We start from the raw sequence: 25,152 nt of genomic DNA, 5'->3' as shown, positions 1-25,152 counted from the left end.
CAAAGCAGGTAACTGGGATCAATAGACCTTGCAGGAAGTTAATCACAGGAAGGGGTCAACCAAAGGCATATTTCAAGCACATGAGCATATCGAGGCAAAGAGGGATTTTTTGCTTGTCACATTAAAAAGGAGCACCTGAAAAGGACATTTGTGCCTTGCTCCAACTCCTGTGCTTCTGCCTCTGGGTAACAAGTCAGATGAGAGTGTGGATCAGGCTGGAAACAGTGTCCACCCCTGAGTAAGATCCAGGTGGGCCTCTGCAGCATGAGAAACCTTGCAAAGAAAGGGAAAGTCTTAATTTCAGAGATTCTCATCGACCCCCCCACTCAATTCAGGGGATTTTTTTCCCCTGACTACCAAAAACAGTCCTTGGGTTTTTCATTCCTGACATGGCCAACCTTTTTATGGCAGTGCGTCTGGCCTGGGTTTTCATTTGTTCCTTATCACATATAGTGTAAGGAAAATGAGTTCTTATTGCAGTAATCAGCCCCTGCAGTGGCTGTATTATGCCTAATGATACAATGTCACGCTTGAATACTTCCCTGAACACACCATGAAATGATGGCAGAAAGTGGGAGTTTTGTGTCCCAGTTTAAAGTAACCCTCGAACTCTTGCCAGGGAGCACTACTTAAATCTGCTTTTCAGCAGAATAACAGCTTTATGGAAGGGAAGAAAGAAACAAGCTCACTTCTCTTCCCACGTGAATAAATAAAAATGTACTTCACACCTCTGTCTGCAGAGATAACATACAGAAAAAAGTTTACCTTAAGTGAAGAATAATTGCACAGAGTGGGAATCCATCGAAATACTTGGCTTCAGCCCTTTTTTCTGCCATGCAGTTCCTGAGCAACCTTCTGTGTATTGCTCTGTTTATTGGTACTTTGGTCTCCTATTTCTAAAGCAAGAACGATAGTGGTTTCTTTTAAATCCTAATTTTCAGTCAGCAATTAAAGTACAGCATTTTAAGCACCATTATAATTGTAACATGAAATATACACTTTGACTGGAGAAAAACCTTTAAGGTGCAAAATCACAGAATCCCAAAGTGATTTGGGTTGGAAGTGACCTTAATGAGCCTCCTGTTCCAATTTGGTGTGATCAGGGACACCTTCAGCTAGACCAGATTGCTCAGGTGTACATCTAGCACTAAGCACATGTTTTCTGTTTGCTTTTGATCAAGTAGATAATTTAATTATTTGGGTACAGTCAGACTGATGAGTGAGCTACTTCATGTTTTTTTGTCCCCATTGCCTTGTTAATTTAAGACTTAAATTCCTGTGTGAGATGAGGGACACTGCAGACTGGTTTTTTGTGTGTGCTCTGCCAATTTGCCCAGTTATCAGTGACAAACTGGATGGGCTTAAGGTAAGACAGCGATCAAATACCCTGATTCTACTTTGGCTGAGCTAGGTCTATCCACAGTAAACTGATAATAAAGCAAACAGCAGAGATTTGTTTTCTTTTGTGTATTTTGGGACAGGATTTTTTTTATCTTTTAGCATATTTATCAGATGTGAAGTGCTTTGTAAATACTAGTGGATAGCAGATACTCCTGTATGAGTAGAAATATTGCTCCATTTCTGCTACCAGTAGCCCAAATTTGCATTCTGTACCAGCAATAGCATTAGGAAGAGCAGGAGGAATTAGTCCCTGGGAAAATGACTGGTTTCTCCCTTGGCCCAGCCTGGAATAAAATGGCTCCTTGAAATCCTGAGAGTCCAAAACATTGAAAAAACTTGTGGAAATGTGAATGGAGCAATGAGAGATCCCAGCAGGATTGATCTCCCCAGGCTTTATCCTGCAGCCTCTGTTGCAGCACAGTTCCCTGTACACAAAAGTACAAATGTATTTCGTCTTCCTCAGTTGATAAAGCAAATGTTAAATATGTGGGAAACTTCACTTGGGAATTTGAAGTCACAAGGGAAACACTGTGAAACAGAAGTCCTAAACCGAGAGATCTCAGGAGAAATGTCAATCCCACTCACAGCCATTCGCATTCTCCTTGATCTGGTTGTCTTTCCAGGTGTGAAATACAGTTTGGTTTTCCCATAGGAAAATGTTCTATTTAGGATTTTTCTACCATGTGGCAGGCTTTTTTCATTTTCTATGTTTTCACTACTTTGTGAGTTTCTGTAGTCATTTGATTGGGGTGTTGGTGATTTTTACTGGGTAAGAAAATACATAAATATAAATGTGCTCTTACTGTGTGCCGAACTGGTGAGGAAAGAAGTTTTTCTTCCCTAAAAGCTCTCCCAGTACTCATGAAGACTGGAAAAATAGCTGTGCTTATAATGACAATTGTTCCAGGGATGTCCAGAATGAACACTTGGCCTGAAAAGGTTCCTATTTGAATAAATGCCTTGGATAATGAGGTTGTATAATTTTGACACAGTGTTTTGGATAATGGTTTGCTTTTTCATAGCAGTAGTCCCCTTTTGTCCACTTCTGTTCATTTTTCTTTCCTTTTGAGTATCTACACCCACTCTGTCTCTTCCCTCACTTTTCTCTCATTATTTTTGGCCAGTGAAAGCTGTGCAGACACCGTTCAATAATTTTTCTCCCCTTACCTTCTTCCTTCCTCCAGAAACATCAGAGCAGTACATTTCCCTAGCAGTTTGCATACATTAGAGAAATTCTGTTTAGAGCTGTGCTTTTCCATTTTCAGGATTTAGGAGTAATTTTCCCCTTTCTTTCTTTCTTTATTTCTTTCTCTTTCTGCTTTTTTCAGCTTGATCAGCAAGCTCAAAGCTCCTGTGCAGCAGCCAAGCCCTTGCTAGAGGAAGGCAGCCATGTTTGCTTGCCCAAGCTCATTCGTTATTTTCTGTGGTTCTGACATCCTCTCTTCATCCAGGTGGATTGGGTTTTTTTATAAAAAGCTCAGCTTTTCTTGCCAGCCTGTACAGCAGCTTTGTGCTGCAGCTGGTCAGATTGAGTTTGTGCTCTGGCATCAATTCAGTCCAACTTAGTTGACCAAATTCTTGAACTTTCCACACTATACCTGTGTCAATTTCTTAATTTTTTTTTGTCCATTCCGTTCAACTTGTACCAAAGCTCTAATTTTATGAAATCTGACAGGATTTTATGTGGAGAAATGGTGTGCTGTAAAAGCATGCTCATGTCTGGTATTCCAGTCCCATTCTCTTCCTTCCTTCTCTGCTGAAATGTCAGTATTAATTTTTCAATAATTTTGTCCCATTGCTTAAAATGTATGTATTTTTTTTTCTTTTAAGCAAGTATCTGACAGTAATTTTGTCCTTATACAAGGTTGTTTATTCTCTCATAATAAATCACAATTTATTACATATTTTGTACAGAATTTCATATGAAATCTCTGTGGCAAACCACCTGCCTTTCTTCTTTCTGTCACACACACAGGGTCCCACTGTTTGGTTTGAGGTTTACACCATTGCTCAGAACAATATTTCATGCCATGAATTTATATATAAAGTCTTCCAAAGTGTGCATGCCTGTGTGCTGGGGTTGCTGTGCCTGTGCACACGTGTGAGTGTGTTTGCACATTGACAGAGCCAGAATAATGTGTTCTCTCAGGACATTTATGCACAGGTGGTAAAGCAGAGGATGGAACCTGCATCTGCATGGAGAGAGAATGAGAAGCACAGGGCAAGCTGAAATGAGATGCTCAGCCTGATGTAAGGAGGTGCCTTTCCCTTGGAGATTGGTTCAGTGCTGGGACAGGTGCCCAGGTGCCATCTCCATCTCTGGGAGCTTTCAGAACCTGGCTGGGAGCAGCCCTGAGCAATCTAGTCTGACTCTGCACTAAATGTTTTGATGGAAGCCTCTTCCAGCCCATATCATCCCATAATCTTATGATTCATGACCTTAGGTAATGGCATCTTTCATTTTCAACTACTCTATCTTTCCTCCAGTTCTCAAAAAGTTTTTTTCTAATTAAGAAAAATGATAATCTTCTGCTTGTTGACAGAAAATTTTCTATGCTTGAATGTAAATAAATTACAAACCTGGGAAAACAAACAAGCAGGCTGATAACTCATATCACTGCAGTAATCTCAAATACATAAGAATTCAGCCTCAGGTGGTGGTGGTTTATTTCCTCTGTACTTTATTTGTTGTCCATGTGTTAGTTCTGTGCTTTGTTACTTCCAGAAGTAATTTGTTCTATGGAATAGCATTTCAAAACATCTCTGGGAAGGTGTTGAATGTTTTGCTCATTATGTGCCTGCAGAACAGGCAGACCCGCTCCATTGCTGGTTTAGAGGCTGGAAGAAAATCTGCTCCATTTAACACTCTCTGTCTTTCCAGCTGGAAAAAATCTGAGTGTGAACTAATGGCACTTTTCCCAGCTGGCAATTAATATTTGCCGATTTAACTTTGCAGCAGTGCTGACAGACTGCAGCGAGCTGGGAAGGGGCTGCTGGGAGGAAGGCAATTAATCCCTGTGGGAGGAGGCTGGGGGCTTTGACATGGAGGTCGAGCCCCTAATGATCATTTCAGTGTCCAGTGTAAATATATTAGGAGTTGAAAGTGTTATAAAGAGAGAGAAGTGCTATATAAAATGAAGGAATGGGTTGCCTGTCAATAGAGCTGATACAGTTCTTAATAAACTGAATTCCAGAGGGATTCCTTTCTATTCCCACACTGCTTTTTCAGCTCCCTCCACTTAGTCTTTTGGGGAGGGATCAATTTTACCTGGCTTTTCAGGCTGACTGCTCTTAAATGTGATTGATAGCTTTACACCTGATAAACAGACTGCATCAATCTTTGGAGTAAATTATGGAAATTCCATTGATTTATGTGGGGATGCGAACAAGGGACTGCTAGTCTGCTCCTAGCTTTGGTAATAGGAATTTTCTAGAAATAGGTTTAAGATCTTGAAAAGTATTTTCCATTTTAAGAGAAAACTGAATGCTTACATTCCTGAAATTCATGGAAGGGAAATCTTGGCAAACAGTCAGTTGTGAAATTTCCTGGTATAGGTGGGCTTTCACTGGAAATTAAATACCAATAACAGGAGTGGGGAAAAGCTAGGCATAAGAAAAATAATTGAAAATAGCAGAGATCCAAAAGAAGTCTAACAAAAAGAGATCTTTAATTACATATTAGTAATGGAAAACCTTTGCTGGAGACCTCATGGTCATAATGGGAATCCCACATGTGGGAGGGAAAGTGCAACTGGAATACTGTGATGGACACTGAATTTAACATGGTCAATCAAAAGATGAATTATGCCCACTGGGACTCCTCACAGTAGGGCCATTACCTGCTTCTGCTTGGCCAAAAATAAATCTCTTTCCCTGGTGCTGGGACTCTACATAGACCAGTGACAGATTTTAGTTCCAGTCAGTAAAGCTGAAATGGAGGAACACACACCACGGATGAAGCTAGTGTGAAAAAGTGGTGTTATCTAATGTGATCCCTATCCAGCATTCTTGGTGTTTTTATAGCTCCAATTTGAGGCAATAGCCATTTGGGCAGTGCAGGAGTAACTGTGATGTGGCTTTTTATTTTTTTAAATATGAAATTGTGTAACATTTGCTTACAACAGTCATGACCGTGACCCCCATGAGCAGTTTTATTTGGTGATTGTTATCTGTCTCATTTATTTAGGGCCCAGTCTAATAATCTTCTCCAGTTGCCAGTCTTGATGTGTATGGCCATATCTCCCATAAAACAAAAAGCTTCATATTATGTATCAGCTAGTGAACAAAGGGATCAAAGGATATTTCAGCAGCAGTATTAACATCTTAAAAAGGAAAAGGGAGACTTAATCCTTCTAATTTGTTTCCCTCTTGTAAGCGAGGATGTACTGGTTGAACTGGAGTCACTGAAGCCCATGGTTAATGGAATGGGCAGCCTGGCTCCCTGGAGGACCATGCCAGCACCCAGCACTGTGTAGCAATCCCTGCCCTTCATGAAGGTAAAGTATGAGAGGAACTGCTTACGTGTTGAAAATAGAAGAGCTCAGCCTAAATCTCTGTGGTGTGGAGGAAGACAATACTGGCATGAGGTGGTCTCAGTGTTAAGCACCCCAACTTTTTTTCACGTTCTTGAGGGCAGGGAAATGAGATGCAGGTGGCTTTAGGGAGGCATCTGCTCCAAGCCTGGGTCTGCTAAACCTTCACTGCAGGGCTTTCAGGAAAGATGAGAGGTGATAATGAAGCTTTTTTTGATGCACAGCCTCAGCAGTTGTGATGGGGGACGGAACAGAGGAGGAGGATGGAGAATCAAATTAAAGTGTGTGGGAAGAGAAGCAGGGAGGTGATTTGTATTTACCAGTGGAAGTTCCTGTGCCAACTTTGGTGCTGCTATCTGCAACACTCATTATGTCAGGGGGTGTTTGTCCTTCTTTTTTTAATCTATTTTTGTGTGCTCTTTGCATCTGACACGTGCTTGTTGTGATTTGGTGGCAGTCTGAACTCATTGCATCCACATCACTTTTCTTTGCAAGTCACGTTTATGTTTATTGTACATTAATTTGGGAGCTCAAACTACACTTCAATATGGAAGAGCCTTATGTAGGAAACATTAAAGTTTTTGCTTTTTTTAGTGTGCTAAGTTTAATATTAGCTCTCACGAGTCCCTCAGTGATTTTCCAAAATGTTCTAAGTGGCGTAAAACTGGAGAAATGCCAGCAAAGTGGGGCATGATATTACAAAGTCATGATTAAAAAGGGACACATTTACTGAGGCTCTACATTGCTGAACCTCTCACAGTCCTGAAAAGAGCCTGGCTGCTCAAAAGTTTATCTGCTTTTTTTCCCCATCTCAATTATCTTAAAAGTCTTTTCCAAACTAAAATATTCTGTGAAGTGTCTATATCCATAGTTTTCCCAGTGGAAGGAAAGACTAGCACATGCCAAGTAATTTCAAATGAATGAAAACAAATACTGCAGTGCTTTTGAAGTTGCCTTTATTTCCCTAAAATTACATAAATTGTATCAATATAAAAATTGCTGATTTACTTAAGGCCCCCACAAGTCACCTTCTGAGAAGCAACATGCAGCTTGATGCCAGTGGACTCTACACAGGACATCTCCAGCTCTGTGCTGAGACAGGGGCCAGGGAGAACCTTAATTTCATCATAAATAAAAAAGCTCCAAACCTAAGAGAGATACAGAGATTGCTTTAAATGAAAACTGAAAAGGTTAAAAGGTAGAGATGAGCATTAAAGATTAAGATGATTAGATGATGGTAAAGGGCGCTGGAAGCTGAACAAAGGAAAACAAATGGAAGAATAAATTTTAGGGCTAGGGGAGACTGAAGCAGGGAGATTCAGAAGTGCTTTAAAGATAAAAAAAAACCTGATTAAAATAGCTGATTAAAACCAATTTTTCTGGGTGCTCAGTATAAAAATCCAAGGAGAAAATTGAAATTCTGAGTGCCTGGGAATACCAACAGCCTGGATGCTGCAGATTCAATTAGGTGGCTGCAAGGAAAAAGCTGGTCCAGCATCCCCCAGCCTTTGCTCCCTTCCTGCCTCTCTCCACCAGGATTTAACAGGCAGTTCTTGCTAATATGCTTGAGAGGGCTGAATCCTACCAGAGATGTCCTGAAGTCATGGGAATACTAGTTAAAATGAGCACTCCACAGCGTGGGGTACTGATAAAGCTCTTTGTAATTTCCCATTTATTTTTTTTGCATCTAGAATTGAAGCTGTTCTCTCATCAGGGGCTCGCAGAGTGCCAGGGGTGAGGTTATCTTCCTTTGCTCGCCTGCCTGAAATGGAACTGTTCCCACAAATAATAGAACTTGACACAGGGAGGTAATGAGTGATCTGAAGATTTATTCTGTCTGCTCATGGCTTGAAAGCTCTTTGGGTAGAAACATTTTTTTACCTGCTAAAAACCCGATTAATAGAGATTAATTTCAAATGTAAAGCACATAGTTAATTATCAGTGCAGGCATAGGAATGTGGGTGTGGGGGCCAGTGTGTAGGAGCATCATAGAATCATCATTGACTGGTTTGGGTTAGAGGGGCCCTTCCAGTTCATCCAGTTCCAACCCCTGCCATGGGCAGAGACACCTTCCACTATCCCAGGCTGGTCTAAGCCCCATCCAGCCTGGCCTTGGACACTTCCAGGGAAGGGAATTATTTCAGAGTAATATATGAAATTTTAGCAGGGTTTTATTTATTAATCCTTGTTTAACCGTTCTGGCACAGCAGCTCACCAGGAGGTTTGGTGGCTGGTTTGGAGATGTTGGTGCCTTATGGTCCCTCTGCAGAGTTTGGACACAAACAAGAACCTTGAGGGAACAGAGCAGTCTTGGGCATCCTTGTCCAACACCAGCCAATCTCATAATCAGAAGTTTTCCAGTGGACTCCATGATGCTGAATGCTACTCATATTATAGGTTGAGTTTTTTCATTTTATCTAGAGCAAGCCAAATATTGTGAAAACATTTGTGGTGAATATTTAGTTGTATTGCCATATGCAAGCATTTTGCTGTATCCATGGCCCTGTAGTTTGCTATTCATGAATATTTTAGCAAATTGGTTTACTAACAGGAGTGTTGCCAGGAAGCAAATGTTCCTGAATATCTGTAGAAAAGCAGATTTAACTTTGGGTTTGCAGTTACTTGCAATGGGAGTATTATCTAAGCCCCATCTTAATGCTCCTCTGGGAGGACCAGCATAGCCAATTAAAGCAAATCTTGTTTGGAAATGTGATTCTCATAACCTGCCCATGAGTAAACTGATATAAAGAGTTCTATCTCTGAATAAAGACTGAAAGACAGCTGAATTAACCATGTGCAGCTCACCCTTGGCACAGCACCTGGGTGCCTTGCAGATAAAGTGGGAGAAATACCTGCATCTCTTGAGGGCTTGCAGGAATCTCTGATATTTGGTCTGTTTTTTGGATCAAAGCTGTGCTGAGGGAAGGATTTAGAAACACAGGTTTTTGGTTGGCGTGTCCCATGTAATGTGTAAGTTTTTTAAGGGTAACTCTGGGTTCTGCTGCATTCTTCCGACTTGAATTGTAAAACAGTCATAAAAGAACATTGCTGCGGTGCTATTTTCATATGGCCAGTGTTCAAGTATCTGTACTCAAATTCTAGAATAACTAGAAAAAATGAAGTGGCATGAATGCCTGCTCAGCTCAAGGACTCCACGTGCTGTGAACTCGCTGTGAGCTGTGCAGAGGCTGTGGCACTGCAGGGCTGTGGCACTGCAGGACTGTGGGGTGGGTGTTACATGTTCAGGTGCTTCTGGGCAGGGTCTTGAACGAAGGGAGAGGTTCAGTCCACTCAGAGTGGAGCTTTATCTCTGTCTCAAATTGTTTAAGTTGTACAGACACATCACAGTAGTGTGTGGTGAGGGAGCTGTGGACTCAATGCCATCAGTGAGAGCAGAGATTGGATTTTAGGAAGAAATTCTTCCCTGGGAGGGTGGTGAGGCCCTGGCACAGGGTGCCCAGAGAAGCTGTGGCTGCCCCATCCCTGGCAGTGCTCAAGGCCAGGCTGGACGGGGCTTGGAGCAGCCTGGGATAGTGGAAGGTGTCCTTCCAGGCTCATGGCAGGGGGTTGAAACAGGATGAAATGAGCTTTAAGGTCCCCTTTGATCCAAACCCTTTAATGAAGATTCTGTGAAGTCGTGCTCACAGCGCTGCACCTCTCCATCCACGGCTTCCCATTCCTTCCCCGTTTGTTCCCTTCAGTGGTTACCATCAGACTTCATCCCTCACCCTCCTACAGGCATATGCGAGATGTGCCTGTTTTCTTGAGAGTTTTTTCCTTAGGAATAGTTTCCCATAAGCAGAAATTCAGGGGTCAGCCTATCTAAATGCAGCTGGTACAACCCTTAAAGCATTTTGGAAGAGCTCTGCATCCAACATTTAAGTGAAGTGCTCAGCACATCTGGAAAGCATCTGTCTTAGATTCATAATTTGGCATTGTCATTCTTGGAGTGACTGTAAAACAGGGCCTTGTGGAAAATGCTTAATACTCCTGGACACATTGTGTTTTCTGTTAATGGGGAAATGGCTTGTTAGGTCCAAACTAACTGGCAGAAAATCTTGCTGAAGTTGTACGGTGTTGAGGAAGTAAAAGGCTGTTAAGGCTAAAATTTCAGCCTTTCTGAACCCAGGAGATTTTGGCTGCATTTTTACTGGAACAGAATTGAAAGCTAATGAAGGCATTTGGTGGCCCCACACTGGCTTTAAGCTAGCTTTTATTTTACATAATGACTTGGGGAAAATTGGAGTGCAGTTACTCTGGGCTCACTTTAGAAATGTGAACAAGTTGCAGGCTGCTGTTTCAGGCTCGTCAGTTATAGCTAATTCCTTTGGCTCTTTAAAAACAGAAATGCTTTGTTTTCCTTTGCAAAAGGTGGCACAAGCAGCACACAGAACTGCTCCAGCTACAACCAGCCCAGGAAAATCATTGGAGCCCTGCCCTCCTGAGCAGTTCTGTCCCAAATCCATTCTCTTTCATGCCTGATGGGATTTTTGGCAGGTTTTTTTTTTAAATCACATTTCACCACTTTCTTAAATTGACGGCAATTTCCTAATAGATGAATTTTCTTCAAATTGCTTCTTATTATGTTTTCAGAAACACTATGTCTCTTTTAAATTTATTTTTTGTTTTTAATTTTCTGCACTGAGCTGAGGTGTTTTTCATAATCTTATGTGAACAGACATCTCTTTTTTTATTCTCTCTCGTCTTTTCAATCTTGGTGCATTTATTTACTTAACACTTCCTTGCAGTAACCTTCCTAAAAGATGAAGAATTGGAGAAGTGTTGAAGAAATCCTTCACTATCCTGTTTGATACTGTTACACTGATAAATGTGGATCTAGTTTGTACTGGCATCTCATCTATACTGCCTTGTTCACACAAGTGAAAGGCTTTGGTAACCTGAGCTCAGGGAATGCTGTCTTTATGAAGTTGGGTTCCCATTGGCAAGTGTTCTTTTGCAATAACTCAGTATCATGAAGATAACTTATTTTTACTGATACTAACATACATAAAATACTAACAATATTTAGAAAAGAACCAGTATCAAATCCCCAAATCTTGTCTTCCTCCTTGGAAAGACTCCAGAGAAAGCCATCATCTCCAACAAGGAGCTGGAGAACTCTGACATTTCAAAGTAATCAGGTAGAATTACTGCATCTCCAGATATCTTTAACCTGTTTACTGACATTTCATTCACATCATCTCATAATGTTCATTGGATCAGAAAACAGCCTGGAGACGCATTTGCAAAACGCTTCATGAAATGTTTTGATCTGGGAATGTGAAATCATTGTATAGGATGAAGTACAGACTATTTATAGGATAATCAAATGGGATATCATAGTTTTTGAAATTTTTTTAAGCTTCTATGGTTTTCCCCATTTGTTTGTTATTCTAATTTTCTCCTCCTTTTGGTCACCAAGCAGACACTTCCATCCTCTCAGTGTCAGGCAGGAGGCTGCTCTTTGAGGAGATTTCCTAACCAAGCATAAACTGGGGTCAGCCCATGAGAAGTGCAGCAATCCTGACAGATATTTTTAGCCATATTTCAGGTGCCTGTGTAAAGGGGCTGGACAGTCAGGACTCAGAGCTCAGCATTGCTGCTGGAGCACCAGTCAGGAAAGATGAACTGCAAATGGAAGCTAGAGTTTAAAAAAATCACTGCAGGGCTGAGGAGAGCATCAGCAGTGCAAGGATCAGGTCACTCAGGGTCTTCCTCAGCTGTAGCCTGAAGTGTAAAATTCAGAAATGTGCCTAATGGCAACAGGCATCTGCAATCAGTAAGTTCAAAGGAAGCTGGGAATAGGATTATGAAAGTTTGTTGTTTTCAAAAAAGAAATACCAATATTTAATTTCTCCTAAAAACAGCACTGTAACTGAATACCTCAATAATAAAGTACATTGTTTTAAACCAAAATAAAATCAAAATACTTTAAGACCACAAAATCAGCTTGAAAATTGAGGGAAACTTCAGCTAATTAAAAAAATCTTGTCTTGGAGGATTTGAGTCAATGCAAGAAGGAATTCTCTGCATGAATAAACTGTAATAATTTTTAAATAATTGCTTTTAACACTTTTGGTGACTACCTAAGTACATGCTGACATATGGTGTGTCAGCGTGAAGCACTGATTTAGAGTTTGATGTTCTATACCAGTTTTCAAGCTGTTAGATATAAGCTGGAGGAAGCATTATGTAAGCAGACAGGTGGCAAGGATTCAGCAGCTTGGTCAGCAGGTGGGATTCTGGCCTGCTGCTCACCATGGAAAACTCGTGCTTTCCTCCTACCTCATTGACCTCTTTTCCCCATCTCCACTTTTTTTCCTTTTGCCACTTTTTTTAGCATCCTGTGCCTTGCTGGATGAGCATCCCCAGCCCAGCTGGGGTCTTTGATGCACTACAGCTCTTCTTAAGGCAAAAATCAAAATTTCCCTACAAGACAAGGGAGGAGGAGAAAGAGAAGGAGGCATATTCTCCTTCTATGCCAATGAAAAAGCTTCTAAAAGCTGCAAGCGAGCATTTCAAACCAGCTCTGTGAATTTTACAACTTAAAAACATCCTATTTATTGTTGTTAAAAGTATGCACATTGTCCTCTGTGAGTTCCAAAGCTTGCATACTTCAATAACCCCTTTATGTGCCTTTTGTGTAATTTCTTGCTGCAGCAGTTGCAAGTGAAGATGCTCAGAGCTGTCTTTGGTGGCTTTAGCAGCCAGCTTTGGAAAAGAAATCTCTGGCACTTTTCCCAATTTTCAGTCATCTGTTGGAAACAACCTCCAAAAGCCCAAACTTGCACCTAGTCTGTAAAAGCTTCCAGGTAGGAGATCAGAGTAATATAAAGACTGGATGTACAGTAATAGCATGTTAGTGCAATGTGTGTGCAACTCCTTATTCATTAGATCCAAAGCATGTGTAGTTTGGGCAGAGGCCCCACAGACAATGTACAGGTGTCTAAGGTCACTTGGGTCCTTTAGAGATGACTTGTACATCCTGATTTATGGAAATGATCTACACAAAGGTGTACCCAAGATGCTTGGAGTAGAGAAGGAAGAGTGGTTTGGTTGATTCCTTCTTTTCCCTCTTGTCTTTCCTCCTCACTTCTTCTCTTGCCTGTGTTTTCACCCTGCTTTTTATTTTTTTATTATTTTTTTCTGTAACTCGAGATGCTGCAGTTTTTTCTGGGGAAGCTTAAAAGCAGACATGTGCTGATGGTGGAGCAACAGGAAATCTGTGATGTGAGGAGCAATTGAAGATGTCTCAGCTGGAAGCAAAGCTCCTTGCCAGGCTCAGCACAGCCGAATTTGTCAGTGCTCAGCAAGCAGAGCAGATGTGAGGCTGGTGTTGAAAGCAGCAGGTCTGTGGGGAGCCTCAGGAGCAGCACGGGCAGGGAAACCCGGAGTTCATCCTTAGGGTGCTGGGAAATCACCTGAGCTCACTCTGACATCCAAACCTGCCTCTCTCTTGCAAGAGGCACACACCCAGGGAGCAAGGAATTCTTGCACATGCAGGAGACACGCAGGGCAAGAGTGGGGTGTTGCAGAAGATGATGCTTTCATTCTTCCTCAAGAGGAGTGTATCCTTTCTATGCACATCATCTGTTGCACACACAAATTGCACACAGAATTTTATATAAATAACCCCCACAGGAATCTCAGCTGCTGGGTTTGAGCACATATTTTGAAGACATCATAGAGTAAGAGGAGAAGGAGGCAATATGGATAAGTACATTTTTACATGCTGTAAGGATGTAGCTTTTTTGTTTCACTGGGACTTTTGACACAACTTTAGCTTTAAAGGTTGGGATTTCATTTTTTGCTTTTGAGTATTACTATGATTGGATGAAGCCTTAATTGTTGAAGCCCTCAACAATTGCACTGCAGTAAATATGTGAAAAAGCGAATGTAAATAGAACTTAGCAAATGAAATGCGAATATGTTTATTTGTGTAAAATGTGTCTTCATATCTTGCAGGCAAATTTACATTTTTAATGAGCTTCTTTGAAACACCATCTACAGAAATCCCTTAATATTAAATAAATAAATCTTTATCTTCAGACTGGATTCATGTGTAGAAATAGCAAAATATATTCTTAATACAAAGTAATTCTACAGCATCATGCACTCTTTGTCTAATGCCTCATCATTTTAATGGATTCTGGTTTAATTGCTAATACCCCCCAGCTGAAAGCCACAGCTGAAGGTGGTTTTTCCTGGTTGTTCTGAGGACTTGTTGATACCCTGAGAAATTGCTGGGGTCATAGCCTAAGCTAAAACACTTTTGCTAAGCATTTTCCCTACATTTGGAGTAGGAGTACAGCTCCAGCAAACCAGGCTGCAGGCCGGGGCTCTGGGCTGATTCTCATGGAGGAGTCCTTGCATTTTTCACCCCAAATCCCTGAAAAAAAGTAACTGATGTGTTATATTTTGCTCTGGAAACAATGCCATATGCCCAGTGAGCTCAGACTACTGATAATTCCTAATATCTCTGTAAGCCTCAGTGTAAGAGCAGAGCTTTGCCATTTGATTCTGCAGGCTTATCCCAAATCAACCTCTATTAAAATGGAATGACTTGGCAGGAGTAAGTCTGGGAAGTTCTTGGCTTTCCAGTAAACTGATGGGTCCTAGTAGCTGTCTAAATTCTTGAGGACACTTTAGTTCCTGAGATTGCTGTATCTGTCATTCTTCCAATGGCCAAAGGTTACCACATGGAGGCAGGGTATGGGTTTGGGTTTGGTATCCCCTGTATAGTGAAAACTCCTTCTGGCTTTGCTGACTGACCATCACAAGTTTGGGTTTCTCCTGGTGAGTTTTGGTTTCTATCAGTGCCTAGATAATTACTTAGCAGACAGCTGGAGGGATTTGGAAGCTGTGGCTGTCCTTGCTGCTGGAACAGAGAGTGTGAGTCGGGGGGGTGAGGATGAAAGCAGGGAGTTATAGATGGTGTCTGCTTAAGTCTTTGATAGCTTGTAGTAAAATCTTACCAGCAACTCAGTTCACGTCATGTCTTAAACTGCTTGTGAAATAAATATAACTGACAGCTCTGCACGCAGCAATGCACCGTTTGTGCTCGGAATATTTTTCATTTGAAGCAAGCCAGAGGCAGAAATAGATGAAATGCTTGGAGCGGCAGCCTGCATACCCACAGCATGTGTCACTGCACCAGGGATGAGTGACACATGTCCTGATGGATTTGGGATGGCAGTTGCTCAGACACTTTTCTGTGCTGATAATGAAAACAGTGCCCAAATCTGATTTGAGATCTGAAAATGGAAAAAGCGATATAAGCAGTTGAAGTGTATCATTTACCTCAGGAAGCCTCGTCACTTGGATTGCCAGGGGAAAGTCTGCAAGAGAAAACACCTTCCAGTCTTCAGCTTAACCCTCCTGGAACGGGAGATGCCAGAATGTGAGCAGGGCTGCAGAGTGAATGTTTAGAGGGCAGTTCACCTTTAATTTGCACCAGTGTGACATAAGTTCATCCTGGGGAATTCCCCTAGTAAAGCACACAGGTCTGTGCTTTTTTCTTTTTTTTTTTTTTTTTTTTTTTTTTTTTTTTTTTTTTTTTACCCTCTTGCATGTTTTCTTTAAAGAGAGATAAAGATGCATCCTATGCCCAGCTGTCCTTTTGCTCTCTTGGGTTGCAATGTTGTTTTACTTCATAAAGTCGCTGAGGTTGGAAAAGCCCTCCAAGATCATCACGTCCAGCCATTAACCCAGCACTGCCACTGGTGAGCCCACCACTAACCATGACCCAAGTGTCACACATCTGTTAAATGCTTCCAGGGATGGTGACTCCACCACTGCCCTGGGTAGCCTGTTCAAGGCTGAACAGCCCCTCCTGTGAGGAAATTTTCCCATCTAAACCTCCCTGTGTGGAACTTGAGGCCATTTCCTCTGGTCCTCTCCATTTCCAGGGATGGGGGCTCGTTCTCAGTGCTGGGGGCTGGAGCTGTGTGTGCTGCTGTAGATGTGTTAATCATCATGTTGGAGGTGGGGGTGAAGTCAGTATCTGTTCATGAGGGTTTGTCATTAGCACTGACATTATTAGAATGCCTCATGCCTTTTTCAGTAGGTGTTGTTTTAGATATATAACAGAAAAAGGGAATCTACACTACAGATAAAGATACTCCAGAACAGTGTATTTATGGCTCTTGTTACACGTTGATGGTTGTGGGTTGTTTTTTGCTGGGAAAAAATGTTCTTTCTGTTGTATTTTATGAAGAATTGGTGACATCTGGTGATCACTTATAATGAGCCCTCTCAAGACTGCCGACAGAAATAAAACCTTTTAGTCACAAAGATTTGTCTTGCGACGTGTCTGAGAGAGCGGCTGCAATTAGCACATAATCCCTGCCCCCTGCTCAGCTTGGGAACATTCAGAACCTGTGTCAGGGCAAACACTGGTTTGAGCATATTGCAAAATGAAAAAGGTTGTTCCCTGGCTCTTAGATCTAATTGAATAAAGGCCTATCCAAATTAAAAGGGCAGCACTGATGCTCTGGTCCCTGTGAGATGGGCACAGGGAGCTCTTGGTAATGTCAGGGGAGATGTTTGCAGGAGCAGAATGACTCTGTCTTCTATTAAATACATTTATATTTGTGGGCAGAGGCTGTTTTACTTCAGAGTTTTTTATTTCATTTGTTTATGAAATCTAGTAAGGCAAAAATGAAATAATGAGAAGCTGTTTTGGAGTGCTGCAGTGTATTGATGAATTGATCCCGTGGGGAGGTTCCATCCCTGCTCCATCCATGAATCTGCACAGTGCTGGGCTTCCCAGTTGGCACAGAAGCCCATCAAGTGTACCTGGATATGCTGCCAGCAGCCAGATGGGCTTTTTGCCTCTCCTGTGAGGAAAGGCTGAGAAAATTGGGGTTGTTCAGCCTGGAGAAGAGAGGGCTGTGGAGAGATCTTAGAGCACTTTCCAGTACCTAAACAGGAGAGCTGGAGAAGGACTTTGCACCAAGGGTCTGGAGTAACAGGACAAGGGGGAATGGTTTCAAACTGACAGAGGGCAGGGTTAGATTAGATATTAGGAAGAAATTCTCTGTGATGGTGGTGAGGCCCTGGCACAGGTTGCCCAGAGAAGCTGTGGACTTCCCATGCCTCGAAGTGCTCCAGTCAAGAGTGGATGGGGCTTGGAGCAACCTGGTCTAGTGGAAGGTGTTCCTGGCCCTTAAAAGTCCCTTTCAACCCAAACTATTATATAATTTTATAAATAGGATGGTTTGCATCAATTGTCCCATCTGTTGATTTTCTTAATCAGCACCCAAACTGTTAAGACCTTTCTTTGTACTCTTTGTTGTGGGGAAGATTGGGTTACTGTGGGTTGCTCTGTAAATCTGAGCTGTAGGTAGCCCTGGAGGTAGCTCGGGGGTATTTATTAATATCTTTTAAAGGAAAGAAGTATGTTAGCTTGATTGTAGAACTTTCCCTGGTTTTACTGATAGTAAAACCTTCTCTATTCATACTACGTTGCCTTTGTTTGCAAAACAAAGTAAAGATTTAAAATGTTTTTCATTTTAGAGCACTTGACCCTGTTTTGTGTTTTGTGGTAGCTTTTTAAAAATTTTTAAAATGTTTTCATTCAGTGAAATTCATTCACTGACTGAATGTCTGAAGTCTAATGATATTTTTATTTTCTAAATAGTAACCTTGCTCATAAAAAGCTATCCTATTGTTTTAAAAAACTTCGAAGAGAATTATGGGTTAATTAAAATACTACATTGAAAATTCAGTCTGCTCTGAACAACTCCTTGTTTCTTAATGTGCTCTGCCTTGGAGTTGTCCTATGATTTTAAACAAACAAAAATAAGCATTCAGGAAATGGGAAAATAGCCCTCAAGGAAATCCCACCCATTTTGTGCAGAACTAGTTTGATTGAAGAGAATTGGACACTTCAGTTCTTTGAATGAGAGTGCTAAAGCTGGGTAAAAATAGATGTATCTCATGCATATAATGCACCTTTCAAGAAACACTGTTTTAACTCAACTTTGCTCTCAGTATTGTGAATTTTGTTTCAGGAGGGGGGCAGCTGTTCATGTTCTTTGTGTGGTGCCAACCTGTAGCTGCTTTCACTGAATGGGAAACTCTGAAAAAATCTTGGGATGGATTTATTTTTAAGAAAGATCTCTCCAGACTATCTGAACTGAGCATGTGTAATGCCTGCATACATAATCTCCGGAGAAAGTGTGGGTTGTGAATAAAGTGAGTTCTAAAACTCAGAAGGAATGGTCACAGTAGCATTTCTTTTATTTCTCTGATCAAGTACAATCTTCTCTTGCTGTTCAGTTTTAGAGTAATTTTGAAAACAGCGTCTTTCTAATCACATCCAGAGAAGTGCTCTCCCTTCCCGTCTCTGTGAATTTCTCTTTACGATCCCATGAATAGATAATCAATGGAAGAGGCTCAGTGTTGGCCCTGGCTGACCCTCCGTTGTTTCCTGGTGTCACAAATAGATGAAGTTATTGATAATATCTCTGGAAAACAAAGCAATAACTGGCTCCTTGCAGGCACAGGGTAATGCACACACTGATATGGAAACCATGTCCTTATCAGCTTTTTATCTCACTGGTTTGCCGGGGGAGATACCAATGCAAGGAACAGCTTGGAAACAAATGTCCCTTAATAACTTGTGCTCTGGTCTGTGCAGGGAGGTGGGACTTAGAGCTGTGTGACCTTGGTTTGTGGTTCTCAATGGCCAGATACAGAGAATTCTAGAATGGTTTGGGTTGGAAGAGACCTCAAAGAGCATCCAGTTCCACCCCATCTTCCATGGGAACACCTTTCATTAGACCAGGTGGCTCCAAGCTCCACCAAACCTGGCCTGGTTCTGTTCCAGGGATGGGGCATCCACAGCTTCTCTGTGTAAGGTGTCAGTGCCTCACTACTGTTCAGGTAAATTCTTCCTAATATTGTGGATCATTCACAGGTGGTTTTCAATAGCTGAGCACTGATGCAGTGTGTTCTCTAATGTGTTATGAACTAGCACATATGTGTTTCTGACTAATTTCAACCAAACTGCACAACAGTGGTGCAGAGCTGGATGGTGATTTTCATGAAGTTTGAGACCCTGTTGTGGTTGTCTGTGGAAGGTCAAGACTGGAGCTGAATTTTGTGAGACACTGGAGAACTCATACAAGAGAGAGCCATTATATGTGAAAAGATTTGGAGATTAGCTCATTATGTCCCAGTGCTCGGGGAACAACAACTTCTTTGTGCCATTGCACAAGAGGAGCCAGCCAGCTTAGGTGACAGGACTTGGAAGAGGGTTGAAGGCCTCTGCTCCTCTTGGATGTCCCCAGGGAAGGACAGCATTTATTGTGTACTGGACCTAGATCCAGTTTTTGTTGCAGCTGTTGCTGCACAGCTGCTTGGTTGGATAAATTTGGTTTTCCAGCCCTGAGAGGAGGAGTGATGGGTGTTGGAGCATAAGGAGTTTGAAGGATAGGTGGAGGCCTTGTCCTGGGCCTCCTGACCTATGGATGTTTCGCTTCTTGTTCCCTCTCACCTCTCTATAATTTTAGTCTAGACCTGAGGGGCACATCTTGTAGAGGAGACTTGTTATGTCAGCAGCAGTAGCTGAGGAAATACGGATGTTCTCTTTTTAAAGACACAGAAGGATTGGATCTTTTTTCATTATTTTACTTTATCTCTTTTCCAAAAGATCAATGCCTGAGCCAAGTGCCTCTGTCCCTGGTGACAGCCTCAGTATGGGTCCCCAATTCCCATCTGATTGTTAAATTGAATTATTTCCTGCTTTATCTTTGAAAGTAAAACTGTGTTATCATCTTCTGAATGTGTTTGCAGACTATAGCCATTCCATTCTTCTGCAGGATATAATGCAGCAAACCTTAATCAGATGACTATAAAGCTTGGATTTATGGTGTTTCATTTTTAAGAATTTTCATATTAATTAAGATTTTTGAGAATGTCTTTCAGGTTTCCTTTCTGCATCTTATTGTTCATTTTAGCACCTTTTTTTTGTCCTGTTGCTATGTAATCTTTTTTGTACTCTTACTCATCTAACCACAAAATTATTTGGATGGAAAGGGACTTGTAAAGACCAACCCCCTACCATGGGCAGGGACACCTTTCACTAGACCAGGTTTCTCCAAGCCCTGTTCAACCTGGCCTGAAACACTTGCAGGGTGGGGCTGCCACAGCTTCTCTGGGCAGCCTGTGCCAGTGTTAAGACCTCAGACTCACTGACAGCACAGAGCTTTGTCAGCCTGTGACATGGGCAGTTCATTGATGACAGATGTTGGGGATGTTGCTCTGTCTTCTCTCAAAAGGCAGACAATATCTTTGGGTTTTTGTTGAGATCATCATCTGCCTGTACTAGGGATATCATCTGCTTGATTTTTGTGAGCCCCAGAGAAACAGCATTTTGGTTACCTATTTAGAAAATGGATATATCTTTAAAAATATTTTTATATTCTTTTTTTTAAAACACTTTTCCTGTCCAGGAAAGAGAGAGATGCCAAGTCCTCTTGGAACTGTGACTGCACGGAATGTGTTTTTCTGAGGATGCTATGGAGGCACTAGGAAGTTGTATGTGACATTGGCCTTAGCTCTTCTTTGGACTCAGTGTTCACTGCCTGTGCCAGCAGCCTCCTTGCAGTGAGTCAGGGTCATTTCAAAGCTTGCCAGGTTCTGGATGCTTCGTACTTACCCTCTAACAAGGTCTTGCTTTCTGCCCTGGAAGTCAGCATCCGATTTCCTCTAATGGCAGATTTGTTTCAGAGGTCAGGAAGGGCAGCTGTGAATTACTATATGGCTCTTTATTCATTGTCTGTATAAAAGAGATGCTCTTGAATTGGAAATAAAGGTGGAAGAGCAGCAGACTTTTTTGAAGACTTTTTGGTGTGTGGACTAGATCCTCCTGATCTTGCTTTGCTTCATTTCTGGCATCTGTAAAACCCTCTGCTCTAGCAAGAATGTGTCAGCAACAGAGGGGGTGTGGATGCTGGGCCAGGTCAGGGGGATGCCCTATCTTTTCATGGTGACTTGTTGTACCAGGAAAAGCCCCATGTCCCTGGGAATAATTGGCAGGAAAAAGTCTCTATAGGAAGACTGTTGGAAGTTTGTTACCCTGCAAGACTGGAGCATTTTTTAATAAACTTTACTCCAGCGACTGGCTGGGAAATGTCTGTCTTGGTCCACACAGATCATCTGAATCCCCCCTACACATTTTAACTCCCTGGATTAATGTGAACAGACACTTAATTGAACTGTGCATTTTTCTTCTTCTGTTAATTTAATGTTTTATTTGTAAGCAGTGGGGAAAAGCACTGCACAAAGTATCCAGCCACCAGAGAGTGTTGCTGGCAATTATTGCTTACTTCTGTCATGTTTCATTCTGTACTCTCAACCATGTTTTCCAAAACTTTGTTGTCTTACCTGCAATTTTGCCCTTCTTGATGGTCCTGTTGTTTTATCTATGCTGTTTTCTGCAGACCAGATCATGAATTTGAGTCATCTCTATTTATTTCTCAGTCAGCCCTGTGTGATCTGGAGACTGCGACAGAGAAGGTTTTGCTCTAACATGTTTGGCACCCTGGCTGGCTCTGAATCTCATTGAGAGCCATCATCACAGGAAAGGGTTTTTTACTGGGGGATGTTTTGATTTGTTTTATGCTTTCCATGTCTCCAGCACCTTGAAAGGGCACTTGACAAAGGCACATCACACCTTCTCCTGAACCACCAGGACTGACTCAAGCCATGAGTTGTGCTTTTTCCACTCCAAAAAATCATGACCATCTAAAAGCAAAGGCAGCTCTCTGAGAAGGTCCTGATGATTTGAATACCCCAAGGCTCAAGCTGGGGGAAGCAGGGGCTGTGTATGTGGACATGAATGTGGTGGTGGGTCCCAGTGCCATGTTGTGGCCCCAATCACATCCTTTTCTTCCTCAGCACATGAGCCTGTTGAGCAGTGCTGAGGAGGGTGGTGGAGGAGAGTGGAATTGATATGGAGGATTGTGCAGGCCTGCTTACTCAAGTATCAGAGATGGGAATGGTGACACTGACGGGCATCACACGCTGAGCTCTTGCCTTTGTGCTATGAAAAACCTGGTTTATGTTTTGGGGACTATGCAGAGAACATAGCTTGTGATTGCAAGCACAGCTCTACAGACTGCATTTTACAGGCTAGCACGTTTGCTGTGTCTGAATAATTGCACTAAAGAGGAATCAATAACCTATAGATTTTATAGCAGTAAAGGATGTTTCCTGTCTGCTCCAAGTAGCCACGACATGGGTGGACATTGAAGTATTGTCCCTCTTGCAGGTAGGCTGGATACAGTTACTGAAAGACTTGTCTTAATATTAAGCTTTAATTGCAGTCTCATTTTGTGATCCGTTCTCTCCATTAGGTTATTTAGGAGTTATGATCACCAGTATTTTGGTAAGGATATACAGATAGTAATCATGGTATGAATAAGGCCAGTTCTCATTATTTCTATTGACTTTGATGTGCTTATATTATCATTTCAAGATAGTGATTTGAATTTAGTACTGTTTAGAAAACAAATACATGTCCAAATTGGCTCCAGATGTGTTTCATTTAATTTTGTGCCTTTCAAGATGTTTTTAACAGCTGATGTATGATTGTGGTGGGAGATTGCCAAAACAGATGCTTTTTGTTTCAAGTCAAAGAAGCAGAAACTCTTCATCTAAAACAAGACAGAGTTTTTTCAATGTTTAAAAAATCTCTAATTACATGTTTTAATGAAAGAAATTTTCTTTTGGCTCTGCATTTAAAACAAATGTCAAACATAAATAGTTCTCCTGCCAAGACATCCATTTCCAGGTATTGCTAGCATTCAGGTTAGGAGAGTTTAAGGCTGGAAGGGTGACAATGTGACCATCTCTCCATGGCATGAGTAGAGCTACATGCTTGAATGAGCTGAAAGGGATGGATCCCTGCTGAAGAACACAACTTAAACATTGCAAAGGGAAAGAAAATAATGAAGCAAACAAGTCCAAACCAGGTGCTGGGGATGTTTTGAAAGCTGTTGGCTCTGACTCATTAGATGCCTTTTTTTTCTGCAGAAAACACTAATACATCCCTTGTAATACAGCATTAAAGTGTAATACAGTTCCATTCCTAGAATTGTTATTTTCTAATTTGGAATGTGTTTTTCAGAGAGCATAAGATTTCCCATGCAGTGGATGCTCACTTTGCTGAAGCAGATTATGACCCAAGCTTACTCCTGTTAGGGACCTGGCTGACTCCGTTTAGGGCATGGTTTTTGACCAGGGCTGCCAGTGCTGAATTTGCCAGTGTTATAGATGAGTAATGAGATGGCTGGCTCTCACAATTAAGGGATGAATATTATGTGTGTGTTCAGAGGAGTTTTGTAGATGAATAGTTACATTATTGTGGTATGTTCTCCCACAGTCCCCTTTCCTTCCCCCTCATATCGTTACCACAGGATGGCCTTGGTAGTTGGGGCATTTGGGGCGGGCTGGATTGTTACTATGGCAACACCTGACCGCCAATCAAGTTGCAAGAAACAGATTTCCACCAATGGACGGCAAAGAGACATTGACTGACAGGCTGTGGGAGGGGCCAAGGTTGGCTGATGCAACACCAGGGTATAAAAGGCAGAGCGGCCATTTTGTGAGCGAGCGTGTGGCTGCTGGTCATGGATACTGCCAGCGCTGCTCTTGCTCCTTGTTGTATTTTGTTAAGGTTTAATAAACCTTTTAAATTTTAAAAGTCAGTGTCGTTTCTCACACCAGCAGGCAGTTCCCATGTCCTCCTGTCTCAGACCCAAGAAGAGACTACTACTCTCTACTACCACACTATTGCTGCACTGTGTCTTTGTATGTGCATTATGTACATAAATGTAGATAAAGGTATTATCAGAATATGCGTGCCCTGCTGAGATGGTTGAATTTGGGGCCATGTGCTGCCACCAAGGTCAGGATAGTTTAGATTAAAGAATTCCTGAGTTTCTAGGTCATAATGCTCCTAATCCCAATTCTGGCCTTAGCAGATGGGAGGAATAATGGAATTTAGTGTCTTCATGGTCTGAATCGTGTGTTTGAGTGATGTTTAGTTAAGCTTCATATTTAAACTTGTAAGGAATAAATCCCAGCCATATACATCAATGTATATTCCAGATTCTGTCTAAGAGATGCAGCTGATTATTTCAATTTTGTAAGTTTTATAGTCAAAACCTTCATCTGCAGTCTCATAGTGCAAGGCAGTCTCCTGATGGCTGTGGGAAAGCGCTGTTAAAAGGTGGCCTCAACTCCTTTCTCCCCTCTACCTCTTGATATAGATTTGGGATATTTTCAAGCTTATAGGCAGAGTATTAGAAAAGCTGACGTGCAGATAAGCTATAGCTGATGACTTTGGAGCCAAGGGATTAGTTTCATGCTCAATGCTGAGGACTACTCCTATTTTTTATTTACAAGTGCAACCTCCACAAGGCTTGACACTGTCTCACAGCAGTGACATCATGGTTGAAAGATGGAGGATGTTGCTGGTGACATCCTTCCTTAGAAAGTGTCCTGATTTGTCAAACTTCTTAGTGCCAAGTCTCCTGCAATTGTACTTGGTCAGCATTCTACTCCTTGAAGGAAATACTGTAGCTGCAATCTTGTCTTTTATGACTCAGTCCCATCTGCAGGTACTTCTGGCAGGTGTTGTTTTAAATGTGCCACTGTCACCATCTTGAACAGTGCTATTTGGTTTTTACCTGAGGTGTTCATTGCACCTCTCCCTCTCAGAGGAACAGCCAAGGAGAGAGCCATGTGGAGAGAGAAGTACCATGGAATGAGGCATTAGCCAAATGTGTGTTAACTACACCTCTGTCAGTTACAAATATGTGCCCATGGAAAAAATGTGCTTGTGGAGCATGACCCCTTCTCAGATAAAGCTTTCCTAAATTGCTTTTAAGGAGTTAATAAATTAAAACTGGGAAAACAAATATATTTCTCTGTCTCTCTGGTTTCTAATAATGGTTTGGGGGTTTTTGAGTTCAGGCTTAGCTTTCTTAAAATGTCTTTTAACCTAGAGTCAAATAATCACAGAATAGTTTGGATTGGAAGAGATCATAAAGATCATCTCATTCCAAACCCCTGCCATGGGTAGGGAACCTGAAACACCATGGAGATCTTCTACCTGACATGAAAATTGAATTCTTTTTAAGATGTAATGAATTAAAGTTTTGACATTTGAAAATCAGTAAGAAAGCAATTATGCTGTAATATGCCA

General features: G+C 41.7%; 1 protein-coding gene across 1 annotated transcript in view; it reads left to right on the top strand.

The window, feature by feature from the left end:
• FSTL4 (follistatin like 4) overlaps positions 1–25,152 on the top strand; it is a 217,739-nt gene that overhangs the window by 76,051 nt on the left and 116,536 nt on the right. The gene's annotated exons all lie outside the window — the stretch shown is intronic.

This window comes from Prinia subflava, chromosome 16, assembly GCF_021018805.1.
Source record: "Prinia subflava isolate CZ2003 ecotype Zambia chromosome 16, Cam_Psub_1.2, whole genome shotgun sequence".
Taxonomy (NCBI): domain Eukaryota; kingdom Metazoa; phylum Chordata; class Aves; order Passeriformes; family Cisticolidae; genus Prinia; species Prinia subflava.
The sequence above is the reverse complement of the archived record's forward strand: the minus strand, read 5'-3'. Positions and strand labels throughout refer to the sequence as shown.